Here is a 20,343-nt window from a genome sequence, read left to right on the forward strand (position 1 = left end):
TTGAACATTAAGCACAATCATTTAATCACTGTGTTGAGCACGTCTCATTGCATTTCAAAATTGATTGCATCTATGCTATATAAGGCCTTCTAGGTGAAAGAGATCCACCACTCCAAAAGTGTACTTCGAGTTTGACGGGGTAGGGATTTGTGTTACATTTCAACGTGTGAAGAGCTTGTAATCAGCCAAGCAAGCTTGGAACTGAAGGCATACGAGACGGTTTCCAACTTGTGAGGAAATTTTTACCCTGAAATTGGAGTAGTCATAGGCATTGTTAGAGAAATCGGGCAATCTAACCGTTAACCGCCCAAATAGATCAGAACCGGCCAGGGACCGGTTTCGGTTTTGGGCGGTTTTGGTGATCAACTAGTATTTTAAAAAAAATAACTCAAAAAAATGTATATAAATTCCCCAAAATAAATAATTTGGTTTGTAATGCACTTTTTAATATTATTTACATTATGGAAAAGATTAAAAATTATTTTTGTCATTAATACTCACTTTAATTCAAAAATCGATTTGTTAAAATTTGTTTTTCTTTAATTTTCAACTTCATTTGAATGTGTTTAGTTTTAATAATTCTTTATACGTTTTTTATATTTTAGTAAAAATTTTTTGTATTTTTTTATTTTTTCAACACTTATTTGACCGCCTGGGACTTGTCCGGTTAGAACGATTGAATCAATCAGTTTACCGGTTAGGCTGGTTAAACCACTTCTGGGCCAATATCTGGTTAACTGTTCTGGTTCAATGTTGCGAACAATGGTCAGGATGTCAACTGCTTCATTCCTTTTTTTTTGTTTTACTTAAATTCTTCTTACACAGTACCTAAGGGGGCAAATGCTTGGGCTGGTTTGAGTTGCTGTTCAGGTTTGGCTAGGTTGTAACGACAGGTTATGCCTTCGGAAGTTAAGGGGATTATTTCAAACTTAGCATTATCTGTGCTACCACAAACAGGTGGTGATTTGGCAAATAGCGAGAGGATTATTGCAACAAAAGTTGGGAAAGATATTGAGAGATTATGGAAGAGGATGTTAGGAGAATATTATCGAATCTTTTTCAATTGGGCTCTTTCAAGTGCAAGCCGAGATGGGTACCTCCTTTGGAGGGGTATTTAAAGGTATTTAAACTTAATTTTGATGGTAGCTCGTTAAGGAACATAGGGTATTTAAACTTAATTTTGATGGTAGCTCGTTAAGGAACCCAGGGTTAGCTGGTTTTGGAGGAGTGGTGAGGGATTGGAATGGAACTGTTGTCTTCTCTTATGCAGCCCCTTTGGGAGTGAAAACAGCGCAGAAATCCTCGTGGTTTAAAACTTTATGTGGCAAGGAATTTAGGGTTCATATAGTTTAAAACTTTTTGTGGCAAAGAATTTAAGGTCTTGTAGAAAGAGATTCACTCAATATATGGTGTAATAGGGAACAAAAATCGCCTTAAGAGTTTTGGTCTATTTTGATACAAATTTGAGGCATGTCTAGACTTTTTTTTTCTCCTTTATGCATGTTTTTTGTGAAACCAATGTATTGGCCACCGCTTTAATTGAGACTCTTGTCTGGAATTCTATAATTTCTTTTTTAATCTCTTATTAATAAAGTTCGGAATTTCTATAAAAAAAAATAAAAAATAAAAAAATAAAAAAGAAGACAAGTCTTCTATTGCTTTCTACTTCGTGCCGGCCCACAAATTTGCATTCAAGTTTAAATTTGGTTGGATGCGAACGGACAACCAAGATCTAATTTTCGTAGAGTTCCATTGCTTGCAAACTGCTTTTTCTTTTTTTGATCTGTGTCCACATATATCATAGTGCGGGCCCTTGGATCTGCACGGTCCATCTCAATGGATGGTGTGCACTGGAATTTCATTTCAGGTAAACTGGGCCTGGAAGCCGTGGTTCATCTCTGACTCTCTCTCTTTTAAATCTCTCAGTTTTCTAATTTTTTGAAGGGCAAAAATGGCAGAAACCACTGTTATGAAACCATTTTCGGCTCTTATCATTCTCTCACAAGGTGATGAAGATAAACATAAGTTCTATTTCCTTTCTTTTTGCCCTTTTTCTCCTTTTCATAAATGAGCTAATGCTGTTTGGGGCTGCTTTAGCAGCGAGGAGATTTGGAGGAAATCATAGTGGCGGGAAGGGTTTTCTTAAAGGGAGCCAAAGTATGCTGCGCAGATTGAAGTATTTGGAAGGTTACCAGCATTGAATAGCGAACCTTGCTCCTCCATTGACAAGCATAATCAACAGAGAACATGACAACCACAGATAAAACTGAGCTTTAAATTTTATTCCTAAAACTTAATAACTTTTGTTGCTATTGAAATTTTACGCCACACAAAGGAATACTTCTCAAGATCGCATGACACCATTGCAAAATTCGCAGCTGGCAGTGTTCAAGCTTTATAAAGAGCATTAATAAATTAACCCCTTCTCCCTAAAAAATTGTCAGAACATTAAGCTGAACAAAAATGGTGAGAAACTTGCTCGTAATACAGGTTTTCAGCTCATAAGAACTGACTTTTCAAATTTACATCCAAGGTAGAATCCAACTCTGAACAACTCCAAGTGGTTTTGCTCTGCAACTCACTTGGAGATTAATAACGAAAACAAAATCATGCCGTCTTCACCATCTGATCTTTAGAATAAGCCCGACAGAACCCTTTCTATCGCCAGTGCTACCATTTCCCATCATCTCTCTCTAAGTCGATGAATCAAAACTCCATTCGCAGAGTCAACCAAGCGGCAGAGCCTGTGTCTCTTCCCCACAATGAGTCTTTATCCACGCTGCACAAACCATATTCTCTAGTCTTGGGGTGGGGGAAGAGAGATGAAAAAGAACCCTAATGCAACGTGAGGGAAAAGAAATTTGAAATCCATTTCTATTTATGCTGATGACATCATTATATTTTGTGGGGCAAAATGCGACCAAATACTAAAGTTCCTTCGATGCTGTGAATTGACGTTAGGGCTCAAAGTCAATTTTAAAAAAACTTTAATTGTTGGTGTAGGATGTGATGAGTTTTTCGTTAGAAGTTTGGCTACTGCTATGAATTGTTGAGTGGAGTTTTTCCCAATCAAATACTTGGGGATGTCGATTTCAGATTCGAGATTATCATAAAAAAGATTGAGCAATTGATGAGAAATTTTTTATGGAGTTCCGATGAAAAGGGAAGTATCATTTAGTGAATTGGCAGAGCATTTGTACTCCTAAAAAGGAAATGGACTGGGTATCTAAAAATAAAAGTTAGTTAACCAGGCATTAATTGCCAAGTGTTGGTGGCGGGCTATGTATAATGAGCAACAACTATGAAAAAATGTGTTAGTTGCAAGTATGGTGTGGACCCTTTAAATAATTTGATTGCTAGGGGCCGTAATAGTTTACATCAATCTCATGTTTGGAAATCCATTTTATCTTTGCACTCATTTATAAAAGGCATGCAAGGTGGTCAGTTTGGAAAGGTGACAATCCTTTGGGCCCTTGATATTACTTTTAAATATTAATATCCAGATTCGTTTCAAAGAATAGCTCAGCCATGGCAAAGGTGAGGGAGGTGTGTGAATGAAATGGGAACTCCAATTTTTTGTAATGTCAATTGCCTTTACAATAGAATTCCTAATATTGTTGCTGAACAAATCTTGGAATTGTTGAAGGTTATGGAGGGAATTCATAAATCTAGTACTATGGAGGATGAATCAGTATGGGAACTCAAATATGATGGTATCTTCTCAGTCAAGTCAACTGACTCCGTTCTTTTTCGTGATCGGTTTAGATGGAGCCAGGCTAATTTGAAGGTAGGCAATTTGGAAGTGGAGAGTACCACATAAGATGCAGACCTTTATATGGGTAATGACGCAAGGAAAAGCTCCAACCATTCACAATTAAGAAGAGAGGGAAAATCTTAGTTAAATGTATACCTATTTTGCCAAAATGATGACGAAACAGAGACCGTTGATTTCTACTTTGTCTTTTCTCTTATCATATTTAGTGTTGGGCAATGCCAAAACTAGGTGTTTCTGTCCTAATTCTCATAAAGACATCCTCGACCATCTCAAGCTTGTCGGAGTTGCAAAAGTAAGCGGCATGATCTGGGACATTTTTCGAGCAGCTATTATATGGGAGTTGTGGTTGGAAATGAATAGAACATTTGGAGTATCATCAAAGATTCAAGGGATACATAATAGAATTTATTTTAGGGTCTGGAGCTGGTTTAGTATTACTAGGAAAGGTTCAAGTGTTTCTGAGGTGGACGTTGAGTTGAATTTGGATAAGCTTATCACTTTCAATTTTATTAAGGTTAGACCTAGGTGTACTTGGCAGCCGCCATTGATAGGGTGCTTCAAATTGAGTTCGGATGGATCATCTTTAGGAAATCGAGGTTTGGCAAAGGTGGGTGGTGTTTGCCTCGATAGCGGAGGCAATGTGGTGTTTTGCTATGTAGGACCTTCTGGAAATGTATCTACTAATCATTACTGAATGGCTCTACTGCAAGGACTTAAAATTCAGCTTGGAAATTTTTGCTAATCATGTTGAATTGGCCCCGCTGAAATGGCTCTGGTGCTCTGCGCTTCCTTGTACTGGTAATCCCCATCTATTATCTTGCCAGTTGACCTAACATCTCCGTAGTCAATTTTAATGAGACGACAGAGACAACATTATTGTAGTGCATGAGCTGACATGTGGAAACGTTCTCTTTTGTTTTTAATCAACTAATTAATGTAATCAGAATTGATTACAAGTGTATTTCTATTTGTGTACAAAAATGAGTCTGCACAGTAGATTCTACATAGCTATGATAAGTAATAGATTTTGCAGAACCATGATAAGGAACAATATCAAAACTCAAAGCTTGGTAACAGTAAGTGTAAGTTTCTAAACCCCATCCCTAGCAAGAGCATGCCTCGTTCATGTCCCAACAGGAGTGAACAAGTTAATTGAGTCTGCCTCCATTATCAAACGAACCTAGCAGTCCTCTTAGAGCCTGAGGCCTTGGATCACTAAGCCACCCCCACAGTGAGTAATAAGGATGCACCCATTGTTAGAGACGCTAGCAGACCATAGTGTGCGTAATAAGAATCGACCCATTGTTATCTCTAACAAAGCTCCCTACTCTTCCAGGGCCTGGGTCCCCCTCAAAGTCCTGGCATGATTGAGCTTTAAGATGCTGAACGGGGCAGGATCCTTTGACCAGGCCTAGCCTTCTTTGGCTGGCTTGTAGTGATATCTCTCTATACTATATCTATATCATTATTAAGCCATAGTTAAATGGTGACACATGTAGCAAGAATAAAGGGAAACTTTATATCTAGAAGGGCCTACAATATATGAGGGATTTTAGGGCATAATATAGCTAAATGAAGAGATTTTAGGAAGATAGAACCCTGAAAAAGGAATTTAGAGTAACATACTCATATAGGATAAATTTAGAATTTAGGATAAATTCTAAAAAAATTTAGTGAGAAAATCACATGCATTAACTTTCTAAATTCGATAAAGAGCTCACATACTCCTTCCTACCTCATGTTATTAAGCTACAGTTAAGGGATGGACATATGTCATAAAAATAAAATGGGACCTTCTTTCTACAGAAGATTAGAGCATGTGACCTTCAAAGAGAGAGAGTTCAAAGGACTGTGTAGCTAATTGGATTCGGTCTTCTTATTGAGAGATTTTAGGGAAGAGAGAATCCTCAAAAAAGAATTTAGAGTAGGTAGAATATGGGAGTTGACGGGGAAATAGTGAAACTCAAGAATTATGTAGCATAGCTAATACTTTAATATCTGATTGTTTGGAAGCTGAGAATGGTACACTCAGTTCAACTTGCTAGAGACTACTAATGTGGATAAGCTCTACAGATGTGAGGCACATTATGAAATCAAAGAAAACAGAAGATGCACTTTCATTCTTCTGAAGACAACTTTCTTTGAGAGGGAAAGAGAGATGTCATTGAGGTTGCAACACTTTAAATTATAGGCCATACTTTCTTGAGTGAGGCAGTGGCTGAAATAGGTCTCTATGACAACGTAAGCAGAGAACTACAAACTTTTAAAGGAGCTGGGCTTGCAACCCAAAATGCATTACCCGACAACCTTATAGACCCAAAATGGATGCCAATAGGTCTTATGAAGAACTTTGCAAGGGAGCCTTGATCCACAACCCTAATGAACTCAGCTCTTCAGCAGTAATGGAAGGTCCAAGGTCTGGATATGCCTGCAAACCCACCACAAATACACACCAATTACTTGCGAAGGTATGTGTGTTGTGTATCTGTGCACACGAGAGAGAGAGAGAGAGAGAGAGAGAGAGAGAGAGACCTTGAATTCGCAACCAATACCAGCTTGTTCTAGGAACGGAGGACCAGCCTGCCAGCTTCAAAGAGTATCGTTTTATCAGCCATTCCATGCGACCATAAAATTGGTGTCTGTAGATGACAGAGAAACCTATCAAATCCATTATTAAATCACAGCTCTTTGAACATAATGCAAGTCTACAACTTTTGAATACTTGCAAATACGTCAAATTGAGCATCAAACAAACATGCTAACCATTTTCATACTTCATAATATTGCAGACTCTACAGAACAAAATTTCTGAGACGATGGCTATTCACATTTTTAAAAGGATATTTCATTCCTTGATGTTTATCTTATTGTGCTCCGTCCGGGAATCTCTCCCATACATTCATGCAGCATCGTCTCATCCAGCTTGGGAGGTTTGTAATAGCTGTATATAAATTACGAATACTCACTTTTCTATTGTGTAGGCAGTGATTGCTGGACCACAAATCACAAAGAGAAGAGAGGAGAGAACTCATCCCTACACATATTACAAAATTATTACTTATGAGGATCCACAAAACAGAAGCCCATCAGCTGCACCTTAAGCATTCAATAAGGGAGATTCTATGAGCCTAAACTCAGACCAAATGATACATCTAAGTCCTAGCAGATTATGAGATAAAATGATGACCATATTATAGGGGCGGAGAACATAACACAGGAAAATAGATTACTTTTTTTTCCAATCAATGACTTTTTTTTATTGATAAATGAGGATGTACAATTCTCCGTATACAAAAGATGCATATGATTCAGGAGTTTGTTAAAACTTTTGCCTATGAAAAGGAGGGAGAATGTTAGGATCAATCATCCACTGATCTTGTCACGAACAGATTGGGGCGAGAAACTCCATTATAGCTAAAGCACTGGCAGCTTAATTAGCTTCCCTCCAAATATGTCCAAAGGAGATCAGAATGGCAGATCACAATTCTGCAATAATGCCAAAAACTTGATGGAGTATCTGAGGACATGACAAGACTTGGATAACCCATGCAATGACATTTTGAGAGCCAGCTTCCACTAAAACCTACGAGCCTAGCTCTTCAAGCTTCGTAGACCATCCAGGAGTACAAGTGTCTCAGCAAGGGTAATGTCTGACAGCCATTGAGCCTTGAGGAGAGAAGGGACTACCCAAAATGGTTTCTAGATACCCCACCAATTCGAGCTGGCCATGGGTTACCAAAGGAGCACCACTCAAAGTTAAGTTTGATCCTTCCTTTTGGCAGTGGCCTCCATATAGCGGATACACAGAAACCCCTAAGGCTAGTTCAGATGATGATCTCCCACTAACTTACCAGGTCCAAGGATTGAAAGAAGTGGCTATGTGGAATGCAAGGGAGTATAAAAATTCTCTTTTTATTTTATTAATTAATATGAATTCCATGTGGAAGTGCCACAATACATAGCTGTAAATAAGAAATAAAACCCTGAATCAGTGTTCGCAAAATTGAACCGGAACGGTTAACTAGACATAGGGTCGGGAGCGGTCACATCCAGAACCAAACTAACCGGTCCGATAGACATTTTTTAAAAAAAAATGGGTCAAAAATCCCCCCAAAAAAAAAAAAAACATAGATTTAATGTAATTATTTTATTACCAACATTTACCTTAAGAAAACAAATTTGAGAAGTGTGTAGTGTTTCATTGAAAAGAAGGCAATCAAAACTTTTTCATGCACTTAAAAAAACAAAATGTGCCATTTCTATTATTACAAATAGAACTACATCATGCAATAAAAAAACATAATTAAAAAAATTGAGCAAAAAAACATCGAGTAAAAGATTGAGCGACATTATAATGAACTTATTTTATTTTTGTTAGAAAAAATATACAACATTAAAAAAAGAAGAATCAATTTTTTTGTCATATTCATCAAAAACATATTTTTATCAAAAAAACATAATTTTATCAAAAAAATAAATTTTATCAGGTCATTGGAGGTTTAGGCCATTATAGCTGTGAAGTCTGCAACCTGAAGTTTGGCTTTGAGCAATCTCTCAGAGCTCACGTTAAAGCCCATGCATCCTATTATGGTAAGTTTTTGCAGTTTTTGTGGGTTATTTCCTAATGTTTTCCTTATCTGCTGCATATTTCTAAATCAAGATTCTTTTCCTTATCTGCATACTTTTTCAATCAAGATATTTTCTAATAATTTCCTTGTTTGCATCTTTCTAAATCAATTTTTTTTGACATCGGTCCTTTTGTAATCAAAGTATTGTGGAATGTGTTTTTTTCAAATCGAAGTTTCATGGTTTTGGGTTTTTGCAGGTTTCACTGATAGTGATAAGATAGGTTTGAAAGATGAGCGAGAGAGGAGAAAAGATGGTTGTAGAGGAGAAAGAAAGAGCACAACAGAGGAAACAACAAAGCATAACCAAGAAGAACTAGCTGTGTGCAAGAAGAAATTTCCGCACTATAACAAAAGAGAGCTCGAAAGAACATTATCCTCTCTCTCCCCTCACAAATTGGTCAGTCACTGGATCTAGAAGAAGAAGGAACAAAACTGCCAGGTCTGAAAGTAAAGATTTGCAGAGACAAAGATTTGAGGGAGTTTCAAAAAGCATGAAACAAATTGTGCATCACTTACCCATTCTTTCTTAATGTCAAAGAAATTTGGAGGAATTGGTTTCTTGGAAAAACAAGAAACTGACAAGGAAGGCCTGGAATTGGATCCCAGTGAAATCCTCCATGAAAGCTTCTTAGTTTACCGTCGGGGCCAATGGAAGAAGAAAACCGAGGTGAAGAGGGAGGCGAGAGCTATTGAGACAGTTGCTAATTCTGACAAACCCCAAGAAAGTGAAATCATTTCAAACTGCCATGATTCAAAGAAGAGGAAGTTTCTCATTGGAGTCTCTGCAGCTAATAACTCAAAGGACGAGGAAGTATCACAAGAGGATGTTCAAGTTTCTGGAATTTGGTCTGAGATTTAGTTGGGCTTCTTGAAAGTATTTGTCAATAAAAGACTATAAATCAGCAGAATTCCAGCCAATTTCACACGGAAAGGCAAGGGAGCCATATATGCACTAAGTGTAACCAATGGTTCAGTTCAGGTCAGGCTTTAGGTGGCCATATGAGGAAACATTTTGACAGAGAGAAACATCTAGCCAAGTTGAAAGCTCATCATTCTTCAAAGAGGTTGACAATGGGTTCTCAAGTTGAATTGGGAGGAGAGAGAAAGAATGGGGGAGGAAAGAGAAGGAATGAAGAGAGAATGGGGGTTATGGATCTTAATCGGGTGATGCCTATTGAAGATGAGGATTTGAAATTTGCTATAAGTATGTTGGAGGTGGTGCCTGATTATGCTGGTTATGTGAGATCTAGACTTTTCATGATCTCCGAGGCATAATTTAGGAGTTTGGGAAGCCACAAAAAGAGGATTTTGGGGTCCACAATTCAGTGGTTTGGAAGACTAGAGAGCATTCTATGGATAACATTTCAGTGGTTTTGCATGCAGCATTTTTTTGGCACAGTTTAGTGGTTTACTACGGGGAAAATTATTGTATAGAGTGATGAATTCATCAATTGTTTTGGGAAAAATCTCCATTGTTTCTTATAGTTATTTAAGATGACAAATTGTAAAATGTAATTAAGTTTATGGAGCTTTTGAAAGTTATTTAAGCTGACAAATTGTTAAATATAATTAAGTTAACGGAATTGGACCCACTTTGCCTCTGTTTTATTCTTTCTAGTTTTTAGTTTGTGAATTGTTTTGGCTTTTACATATGAATTATCAGCCCGTTTATAATGAATAATCTCGGTTAGTGCAAGTCATTTGGTTTTGGAAGTACATGTACAGTGCTGTTCTTATATTTATGAAGCCCATTTTGGTCTTACAATAGTGCCTTTTTGGCTGCTCACTCTCCATACTCAAATGGTCAAAGCATTGTCTCGTGTTGGAGCTCTTTCCCATTGCAGCACTCAAGCAAATTCTTGCACTCTGTGGGATAGTGAAAGACCAGGCCTTAGAACCTAGATTCTATTTATGGGTATCAACAATGATATATTGTAGATCATCTATCAATAAAACCACAACAAATGATAAAAGGAATTCAATGCATTATGTTGTACCCCGATTCACCTCATAAATAATGTTTCCTTTAAACAAATGCACATCTGCTTGCATATACATTTATGCCTAACACAATTTATTTGTATGAATAGATACACATGCATGTGTAATTTCAACACAATGCAGGAACATGTAAGTTTCGTTGACAGTAAGATTATGTAGAAGTTGTAAGGTCATGTATTTGGGTTTAAAGGCCCCACATGAGCATGAAATGTTTTGTAACTAATCATAATTAGGTATCAAATATGATGCAAAATCATATGGATAATTTGGAATAATTCAAGAATGATATATATCACTACAAGTCACATAGAATTCTCATTGAAGACTGAAGAAAAATGTTGTTTGATGCCATATATGATGCCAACCTCTAACTCAATGTAAATGTTACTGTCGAAATGGTTTTAGCATTGTATAGCACAATAAATAGAACAAGAAAGAGGAAACCTTAAGGATAAGTGTTGGCAATACAACAGATACAAGTAAACCAAGATACCTAATATAAATGTGTATAGGAAGAGACTCATAAATGTTTAAGTAGGAACCTTACCACTAATCAGAGCTAAAATCTGTTGCAACTCTTTTCCTTAGCATATATATTGTTTTATGTGTACCAGGAATTAGGCATTTTTAATCAGTTTCAGCTATAAAAGAATAGCAATCAAAATACAATTGTCATGTAAAACTATCCAATTTACAGAAGTAACATTGCCATTTGCATAAACTGTTTGTGCTTGGTCCCATATTGATGTCCAAACATATACAATGGAATTTCAGTCAGTCTTTGACATACAAATTTGTCTATCTATCTATCTATCTACACCACTCTATCTATCCAATCCTTCGTTGGATATATGTTATATATTTGATCACCGCAATCAACAAAATACATCAAATTTTCTGAACATTTACAAATACAAAATCTTCTCCCACCAAGAAATGCAATTAGGATAAAAATATATTCAAAAAATATATTTATTGTCAAGCCCACATTTCCACAATATGCGGGCTGGCTGCATGCTAACCACGCAGTTCAAGAAAAGGACATTAGTTACTACAATTGGAGAATGCAGAAAAGGTGACTGATATATGCAGAAAAGGTGACTGATATTAGTTAGAGACTAGCAAATATATTTCAACTTCTATTCCAGTGAAAAGCAAAGGGCTTCATGAGCTTCTTTTCAAATCAAACCTGCAATCCTGTGCATACCTAAGATCACTACTAGTTTTATACTGCTCAAGAATCCTTTTAACTTGAGGTTCACTTTGTAGACCCATCTATACTTGGCTCATATGCTAAGTCAAGAAGAAGAAAGAAAGAAACGATAAAGAGTAGCACAAGGCACATAACAGGTAAACTGATTTGGAGATGCAGAATGTTGAGTTGAGAGAGCAACCACAACCTTTTTGGATGGTACCCAAGGGAGAGGGGAGAGAGCAAAAGAAAGACAGAGAAATAGAGAGAGGGATAAATCAAAATACATATGTAAATTTTTCAAAAAAAAAAAGAAATTCGAGAGAGATTCTGAGAGGGCCATAGGCATCAGATACAACTTTTTGCTCCACTTCCATACTTGGACTGGATCTAGGCCAACTTTCTCGCATCATTCATCTTCATGAAGATCTTACTCATATTCACATCTGAGTTTATCCCCATGCATGCCTTCGAAGTGACATCATCTTCAACACCATTAAGCTAGAAAATGGCCTCACAAATGTCATCGATTCATTAGGAGAAATTTTTAATTGCACAAATGCAAACCCTAGGCCCGCCACTACTTCAACCATCAACTGTAAGATTTTAGCCACTGCCCTCTTCTTCCTCTTTGTTGGGCGACTTGCAGTTGAAGCAGGGGATTTACCCTTCTCACTAGCCCTTGAATGTGTAGGCGTCTCAGGAATGTCCTCCTCTTCAATATGAAGCCTATTTTGGTATTACAATAGTTCCTTTTTGGTTGTTCACTCTGCATACTCAAATGGTCAAAGCATTGAATGGCGTTGGAGCTCTTTCCCATTGCAGTACTCAAGAAAATTCTTGCACTCTACGTGGGATAGTAAAAGAACAGGCGTTAGAATCCAAATTCTATTTATGGGTATCAACAATGATATATTATAGATCATCTATCAATAAAACCACAACAAATGATAAGAAGAATTCAATGCATTCTGTTGTACCCCGATTCACCTCATAAATAATGGTTCCTTTAAACAAATGCACATCTGCCAGCATATACATGCATGCCTAGCACAATTTATTTGTATGAATAGATACACATGCATGTGTAATTTCGACACAATTCAGGAACATGTAAGTTTTGTTGACAGTAAGACTATGTAGAAGTTGTAAGGTCATGCATTTGGGTTTAAAGGCCCCACATGAGCATGAAATGTTTTGTAACTAGTCATAATTAGGTATCAAATATGATGCAAAATCATATGGATAATTTGGAATAATTCAAGAATGATATATATCACTACAAGTCACATAGAATTCTCATTGAAGACTGAAGCAAAATGTTTTCTCATGCCAACCTCTATCTCAATGTAAATGTTACTGTCAAAATGGTTTTAGCATTGTGTAGTACAATAAATGGAACAATAAAGAGGAAACCTTAGGATAAGTGTTGGCAATACAACATATATAAGTAAACCAAGATACCTTATATAAATGTGTATAGGAAGAGACCCATAAACATTTAAGTAGGCACCCTACTGCTAATCTGAGCTAAAATATGTTGCAACTCTTTTCTAGAGCATATATATTGTTTTATGTGTACCAGGAATCAGGCATTTTTAATCAGTTTCAGCTAGAAGAATAGCAATCAAAATACAATTGTCATGTAAAACTATCCAATTTACAAAAGTAACATTGCCATTTGCATAAATTGTTTGTGCTTGGTCCCATATTGATGTCCAAACCTATACAATAGAATTTCAGTCAGCCTTTGACATACAAATTTGTCTATCTATCTATCTACATCACTCTCTCTATCCAATTCTTTGTTGGATATATGTTATATATTTGATCACTGCAATCGACAAAATACACAAAATTTTCTGAACATTTACAAATACAAAATCTTCTCCCACCAAGAAATGCAATTAGGATAAAAATATATTCAAAAAATATATTTATTGTCAAGCCCACATTTCTACAAGAAAAGGACATTAGTTACTACAATTGGAGAATGCAGAAAAGGTGACTGATATATGCAGAAAAGGAGACGGATAATAGTTAGAGACTAGAAAATATATTTCAACTTCTATTCCAGTGAAAAGCAAAGGGCGTCATGAGCTTCTTTTCAAATCAAACCAGCAATTCTGTGCATACCTAAGATCGCTACTAGTTTTATACTGCTCAAGAATCCCTTTTAACTTGAGGCTCACTTTGTAGACCCATCTATACTTGGCTTATATGCTAAGTCAAGAAGAAGAAACAAAGAAATGATAAAGAGTAGCAAAGGGCACATAACAGGCAAACTGATTTGGAGATGCAGAATGTTGAGTTGAGAGAACAACCACGACCTTTTTTGGATGGTACCCAAGAGAGAGGGAAGAGAGCAAAAGAAAGACAGAGAGATAGAGAGAGGGATAAATCAAAATACATATGTAAAGTTTTCAAAAAAAAAAAAATTAGAGAGAGACTCTGAGAGGGCCATAGGCATCCGATACAATCATTTGGTCCAATTCCATACTCGGACTGGATCTAGGCCAACTTTCTCGCATCATTCATCTTGATGAAGATCTTACTCATATTCACATATGAGTTGATCCCCATGCATGCCTTTGAAGTGACATCATCTTCAACACCTTCAAGCTAGAAAATGGCCTCACAAACATCATCGATTCATTAGGAACATTTTTGAATTGTGTAAATGCAAACCTTAGGCCCACCACTACTTCAACCATCAACTGTAAGGTATGAGCCACTGCCCTCATCTTCCTCTTTCTTGGCCGACTTGCAGTTGAAGCAGGGGATTTATCCTTCTCACTAGCCCTTGAATGTGTAGGCATGTCAGGAATGTCCTCGTCTTCAACATCCATACCAGGTGTCTTCATCTTCCAGCATTGCATCTTGCTCGGCTGTTGCTGTTGTCCTCGTACTTATTCCTCGGCCGTTGAATTGCTTATGATTATGCCCAACTCCTCATAATAGGGAAATGGTTCCACTTGATATGCTTGGCATTGGGATGTGCCTATACAATGTGGGCAATTATTAATGATTAATATCAAAATTCACAATACAATTGGCAAATACCCTCAAAAGAGAGTAATGAATAAACTAACCGCAATGTACTATTCCCAAAGATCCTCAATACCCATCATTATTTGTCTCACTGAGTCCCAGTCAAATCCAATGTGGTTTACGAGGGTATTAACTATTTGGTAATTTGTAACTTACGTTTGAGGTTGTTTTTGAAGTTCTCGATCTTCAAAGTCATGCCTGTTGCGTTGGTGAAGGCTTTCTCTACAACATTTCATTGTGATGGTTTGAAGTCCTTCTCTAGCTTATTGCATGCCTGTACATGTTCAATTAGCGCATCTAGCAATGTCATTTCCATCCTACGAGTCCGATGTATTTCTTTCGTCTTTGAGGTTACACTCTCAACCTCCATAACTTCGTCATCCATACCTAATTAAATAGTCAATTGCATAAGATAACAACATGAATTGAAAGCAATATTGCGCGGTCATAAGAATAATTCAACACATGACTACATCAATGCATTAAAAAGAAATATATTTGGCATATTCCAACAATATTTGACTAACAAAGTGTAGACACTCCATCTTGAAAATTGACAAATTCAATGGTGTTCAAAACCACAAACAGCCTTGGGACCACACTATCCCAATAAACCCCCAGACCATAGACCACCATAGTCCATATTGTCTGCCCTGTGATTTAGAATCATGCAGAATACCTTGTTTTAGTGAAAAAATCATTAAAAATAGTAAAACATCTCGTTTTGATTTAAATTTTGGCAAGCAGCATCAAATGAGCCCATAGATATCCTCAGAACAGGAATCTACCAATTTTGGGTAAATTTGGTTTGGGTGACAAACCAGTGTTTCCCGGTCAGCTATTTTTGGCAGGTAGCATCCCGACAGCCCCAAAATCAGCCTAGACAAGAACATGCCAATTCTTGGCAGATTTGGTCTGGGCAACACCATCAGTGTCGCCTGGGCAATACCTAGCCCAAACTTACCTAACCGGCTGATTTTTAGCAAGAAGCATCCCGGCAGCCCCAAAATCAGCTTAGACAAGAATCTGCCAATTCTAGGCAAATTTGGTCTGAGCGACACGTGTCCCCTAGCCTAGCCTGACCCAAATCGATTGATTTTTTGTAGGCAACATCCCAACAGCCTAGAAATCATCCCAGCTTGGAATCAGCCAATTTTGATCAGATTTAGTCTAAGAGACACCACTGGTGTCGCCCAGCTCCGACTGCACCAAATTGGTAGTTTCTACATGCCAACCCGTCTTGATTCATTTTTCGCCAGGTTCATAGAACCTGCACCATTTAGGTCTAGGCGACACTGACACTACCAGTGTTGTCCAAGCCTTGGACTGCTAAAACGGAAGTCCAGGCTAAGAACCCTTGTGTTACTCATTCCAGATGATTTTCAGCTTATAAAAAGGTCATTTCGGGATCATTTTATGTTATACTTTTTAGACCTTAGCTTGTGTGCCCAGAGAAAACTTTGAGATGGTGAGTGTTTGAAGGTATTTTTCTACACTGATCCCCGATGTGAATAAGGAAAAATAATTTCACAGCCTAGGTCTGTAGGTACCAAAATGCATGTGGATTACGGAAGCTGTAGGACAATAAGCCCTGGTCCATAAGTGAAATTTCCAAAAGTCCCAGAATTTCCCAAGATGGTTCAAGATTGTGCCTAAGGGTCTTCGAAGAATACCTGCATATTTTCGTCGCGATCTGACAAGTTTAAGGCAATGCTGACGAAGAGCCTGTGGACTACAGAAGCCGTAGGACAACAAGCCCTGATCCAAAACGTGCCTTGATCAAGCAGCCACATCATGACGCCCGCGTATCGGATCGACCTCAAACTAGGCCCATTACGAGCACGAGGTCAGAGGCTTCATCTGAATCAAACCTCGCACGTGATGGACGGTCAGTTTCACCGCACAATGGAGTCGAATTTGCTGCAATTTCCGGACACCGGAAACAAAACTTCGGCCAAAATACCAAATTTGAAAAACGGTCGTTCGAACCCCAAATCAAGCCACGTTCGTTGTCACGCATTGTTGAAATACCTTACGTATTGAAATACATAAGGTATTGCTCGCACTTTGTCCAGGAATCGTAAACCCCTGGCTGCCTTCCCTTAAGACCATATAATAATTTTTGCGAGCTATTCATAGATAGATGAATGGACAGTAATGACATACAAAACTTAGAGGTATATCAAATTATGAAACTGCAAAAACTTGAATTGCATGATATAGCCTATTGAAATCAATACATCAAACTATTTGAAAGAAGCTTAAACTTGAATTGCATGATATAGCTAGTCTATTGAAATCAATACATCAAACTAGTTGCGAGTCATATGCTTGAAATTAAGCTTGTGACTAAAGTTTTGCCGATCCAATCTACACCTAGTAGTCTGGAAGGGCAACAAGTGGATACCAACTGCACAAGCAGACGTAATTTCATTCCTCAACACTCATATGAGTTGTACAGGAGTCCTCCTATATGACAATCACCTGTATATACACTAACCAAAAGGTGCAACGTGTAAGTCAAAGAAAACACGCATGATACTTACACAAACTTAATCCACATATCCCATAGGGTTAAGATCCCATCCCATGGCATGCAGTTTACAAATATAAGTGTGCATATTTCTCAGTAGTGTAAAAAGATTGAGCATAAGGACATAATGACAACCAATATAAATGGTAGACTCATCAGCATGCGATATAAAAAGTTAATAACAATGAAGTCTTGCATTTTTGATGAATCATGTGAACAATGAAGGACAAGCTTTTTCTCCATCAAGGAGATGTGGATCAAAAGCCAATAGCTAGAATATGTTCTCTATATAATCGCACTAGACAAGTTACAGTTACATAAATATTTGGCACATATCTAACCAAGACAAAGAAATAGGTGAAGTTCGTAACACAATTTTACATGTCTAAAAAAACAAATCACCCCCATCAATTAACATATGCATGCCACAATTGAGATGCAATTGCATCTCGGAGTTCCACGCCATCATCATGAACGTCTTGTCCATGAGTTCAGTTGGTGTAATTGTCTTCTCCCCCTCGCCCCCCCTCCCCCTCCAGGCATTTGTCTTTCAACTCTCCTCCGAAATCGCAACTCCCTCCTGCTATTTGCTCCTCGTGATATCATGATGTAGTTATGCAAAATCGCAGTTGCAATAACAATCTTGATTTGAGTTCTTAGAAGTTACTGCATTTGGTTCCCTAGAATCAGAAATCGCACCTTCCACAACCCGAATGTCATTTCGACCACATTCCTAAGAGTTGAGTGCCTTCAGTTGAATAACCCCTTCTCATCTTGAGGACCTTGGAAACCTGTTGCAAAGTAACTCAAATGATAATGGAATCTGCAATACAGGGTAGCCTCCATCTACGAGGTAATATTTTCTTGGAACATATCGAAATGAAAAAATAGAGTTACGCATTATAGCATGACATTGCAAAATAAACATGTCGCCTAACTTTCAGGAACCACCAAACGATTATGTTCCCTTCCGATCCCGTCAAGTAGGACTCAAGAGTCTAATGTGGAGCCCTCCCATCCAGCAAGGCAATATTGGAACTACATGTCAAACCCAACTGCAGCCATAACATTTTGGCTTAAGAATCCTTTCATATTTCTGTAGCGTTGATGCATTTCACTCTTAACTCGTGCAGGGATATATGTCCCGTCAGTCGCTACCATGCATTCCTATTAAAAGTCAAAGTACCTATACCATTATTAATAGTTTTACTATTGATTGAACCACCTTAAAAAGGAGAAGACGGTATCTCACCTGGAAATTTAGGAAAAACCTCTCCTTGTCATCCTCAATGTGCTTAGGTGTTTCATTGCCAGGAAGTTGAAGGAACAGGGGTCATAATTGTAATATCACAATCAATTCTTTGTTAAAGTAGAAACTAATGGTTTGGCCAGAATGTTGAAAGGGTTCTTGAACAACCCTATTTCATTGATCATGTGTCAGGGTACTTAAGAATATGGCAATTTGCTCCTCCACTATCAAGTGTCTAGTATCTATAATAAGTGACCTGTCCTTTAGTAGATTACACAGATCGAGAAAGATGCCCTTCTCCATTCGCAACATATCGAAGGAATGACAAGGATGCCCCGTTTGTAAGTACTCGACATACTTGGGCCCAGTTAGGACTGAGGTAAGTACACGCTGCCTTCTCACTTGACTAGTTGTGCCAATATGTTAAGCAAAATGCCACATACAGGATAGAAAATATGAACATGAACTCCTCGTCTTGGGGGTCCATAGAGTCGTGAGTGATAATTGTCGTTCATATCAGGATCACCCAAAAGGAAAACAAACAAGTTAACGTAATGTACTAAAATTGAACAGAACCACAAATGATCAGTCTATTTAAACTACCATCCAAAAAACAAAATTCCATATTTTGAAATAACCATAATGACATAAGGACAAACATTATCCTGACCCATCCATAAATCAATAAACTAAAATTGAACTTATCCACAAAAGATCAATCCATTTAAACTACCATCCATAAAGAAAAATTCCATAGTCTGAAATAACCATAATGACATAAGGACAAGCATTATCCTGACCTATCCATAAATTAGTAAACAGAAATTGAACTCATATACAAAAGATAAATCCATTTAAACTACCATCCATAAAACAAAATTTCATACTTGCCTTAACCATAATGACAGCCATTATCCTGACCCATCTATAAAGAATAAAAATAAAGTTGAACTGATCCATGAAAGATCTATTCAAACTGCCAGGCACACAGAAAACAAGCATTCATATCTTCATATGAAGATCCTTCCAAAAGTAGACACCAAAATTAATTTTTGTTCGCAAAAACAAAGTATTTTGAAGTTCATCAACATCTTAAAGGAGGAAACTAAAACTATTGCATGCGCTGCACCGTATCCTCCAACTAGGCCACTACACCCTCTAGGTTCTCCAAGGTAAAAAATAGCTCCATACTTGAGGAGTCTTGAAATATCCGAGATGCCTTGACGAAGATATGAGGACATGAATACCTATTTCTCCCTTTTTCCACAAGGCTTCGACAATCCATGTGCATTGCTCTCTATCCTTCCTTGCCTGAGCAACAACAGCTGCAGGATGATTGTTCATCCTGCTAATAGTAGCGGTTGCCCAGTCCTTCACGGTACATGCCATCGTGGCCATAATGTCGACCATTGTATCAATTGTTGTGGGTTGTTTTTTCCTTCATTGAGCTCCTGTTGGACTCTGAGAGTGCCCCCTCTTTGACTCAGAGGACAATGCGCCGTCAGATGAGTAAGAGCTGGAGCCCTTCTCAACCCCCAAGTCTGCCATTGGCACAGATGTGCCAGGGGTATGATCTAGTGGCGCATCGATACCTCCTTGGTTAGTATCATGAGAAGGGCTTTGAGTGTCTTGGAGGCCATGCCTACTCAAAGTTATGCCACCTCCCCCTAATGCATTCATTCCTTCTACCGCCTCTCTGCCAAATATGCTCTCCAAGTCCTTGAAGCATAAAGGCAATGCCTTACCATTGTATTTTTTTGCAAAACTATTCTCATGTAAATAAAACACATGTATATATTGAATTCGTAGGAACATTACACTGAAACTAGCATAACCATATAGAAATAGACAATGAAGGTGTTTCAACTCACCACTGTATACTGAGCTCATAGGACTCGTTTAATAGTCACCATA

At 37.7% G+C, this 20,343-nt stretch overlaps 1 long non-coding RNA gene across 10 annotated transcripts; it reads right to left on the reverse strand.

The window, feature by feature from the left end:
• Positions 1-1,767: 1,767 nt before the first annotated feature.
• LOC110008539 (uncharacterized) lies at positions 1,768-20,299 on the reverse strand. Of its 10 annotated transcripts, XR_016044695.1 has the most exons (7): positions 16,321-20,299; positions 14,804-15,034; positions 14,285-14,597; positions 8,920-12,443; positions 6,742-6,809; positions 6,308-6,414; positions 4,687-6,203 (listed from the first exon to the last, which is right to left on the reverse strand). It is a non-coding gene; the product is annotated as an uncharacterized LOC110008539 (long non-coding RNA). The 10 variants fall into 10 exon arrangements; XR_016044696.1 differs by adding an exon at positions 1,768-2,779 and having other exon boundaries at positions 6,083-6,203; positions 6,308-12,443; XR_016044694.1 differs by adding an exon at positions 1,768-2,779 and having other exon boundaries at positions 6,075-6,203; positions 6,308-12,443.
• Positions 20,300-20,343: the final 44 nt, after the last annotated feature.

This window comes from Amborella trichopoda, chromosome 11 (genome assembly GCF_054954075.1).
Source record: "Amborella trichopoda isolate Santa Cruz 75 chromosome 11, AtrichopodaSantaCruz75HAP2 v2.0, whole genome shotgun sequence".
Lineage (NCBI taxonomy): Eukaryota > Viridiplantae > Streptophyta > Magnoliopsida > Amborellales > Amborellaceae > Amborella > Amborella trichopoda.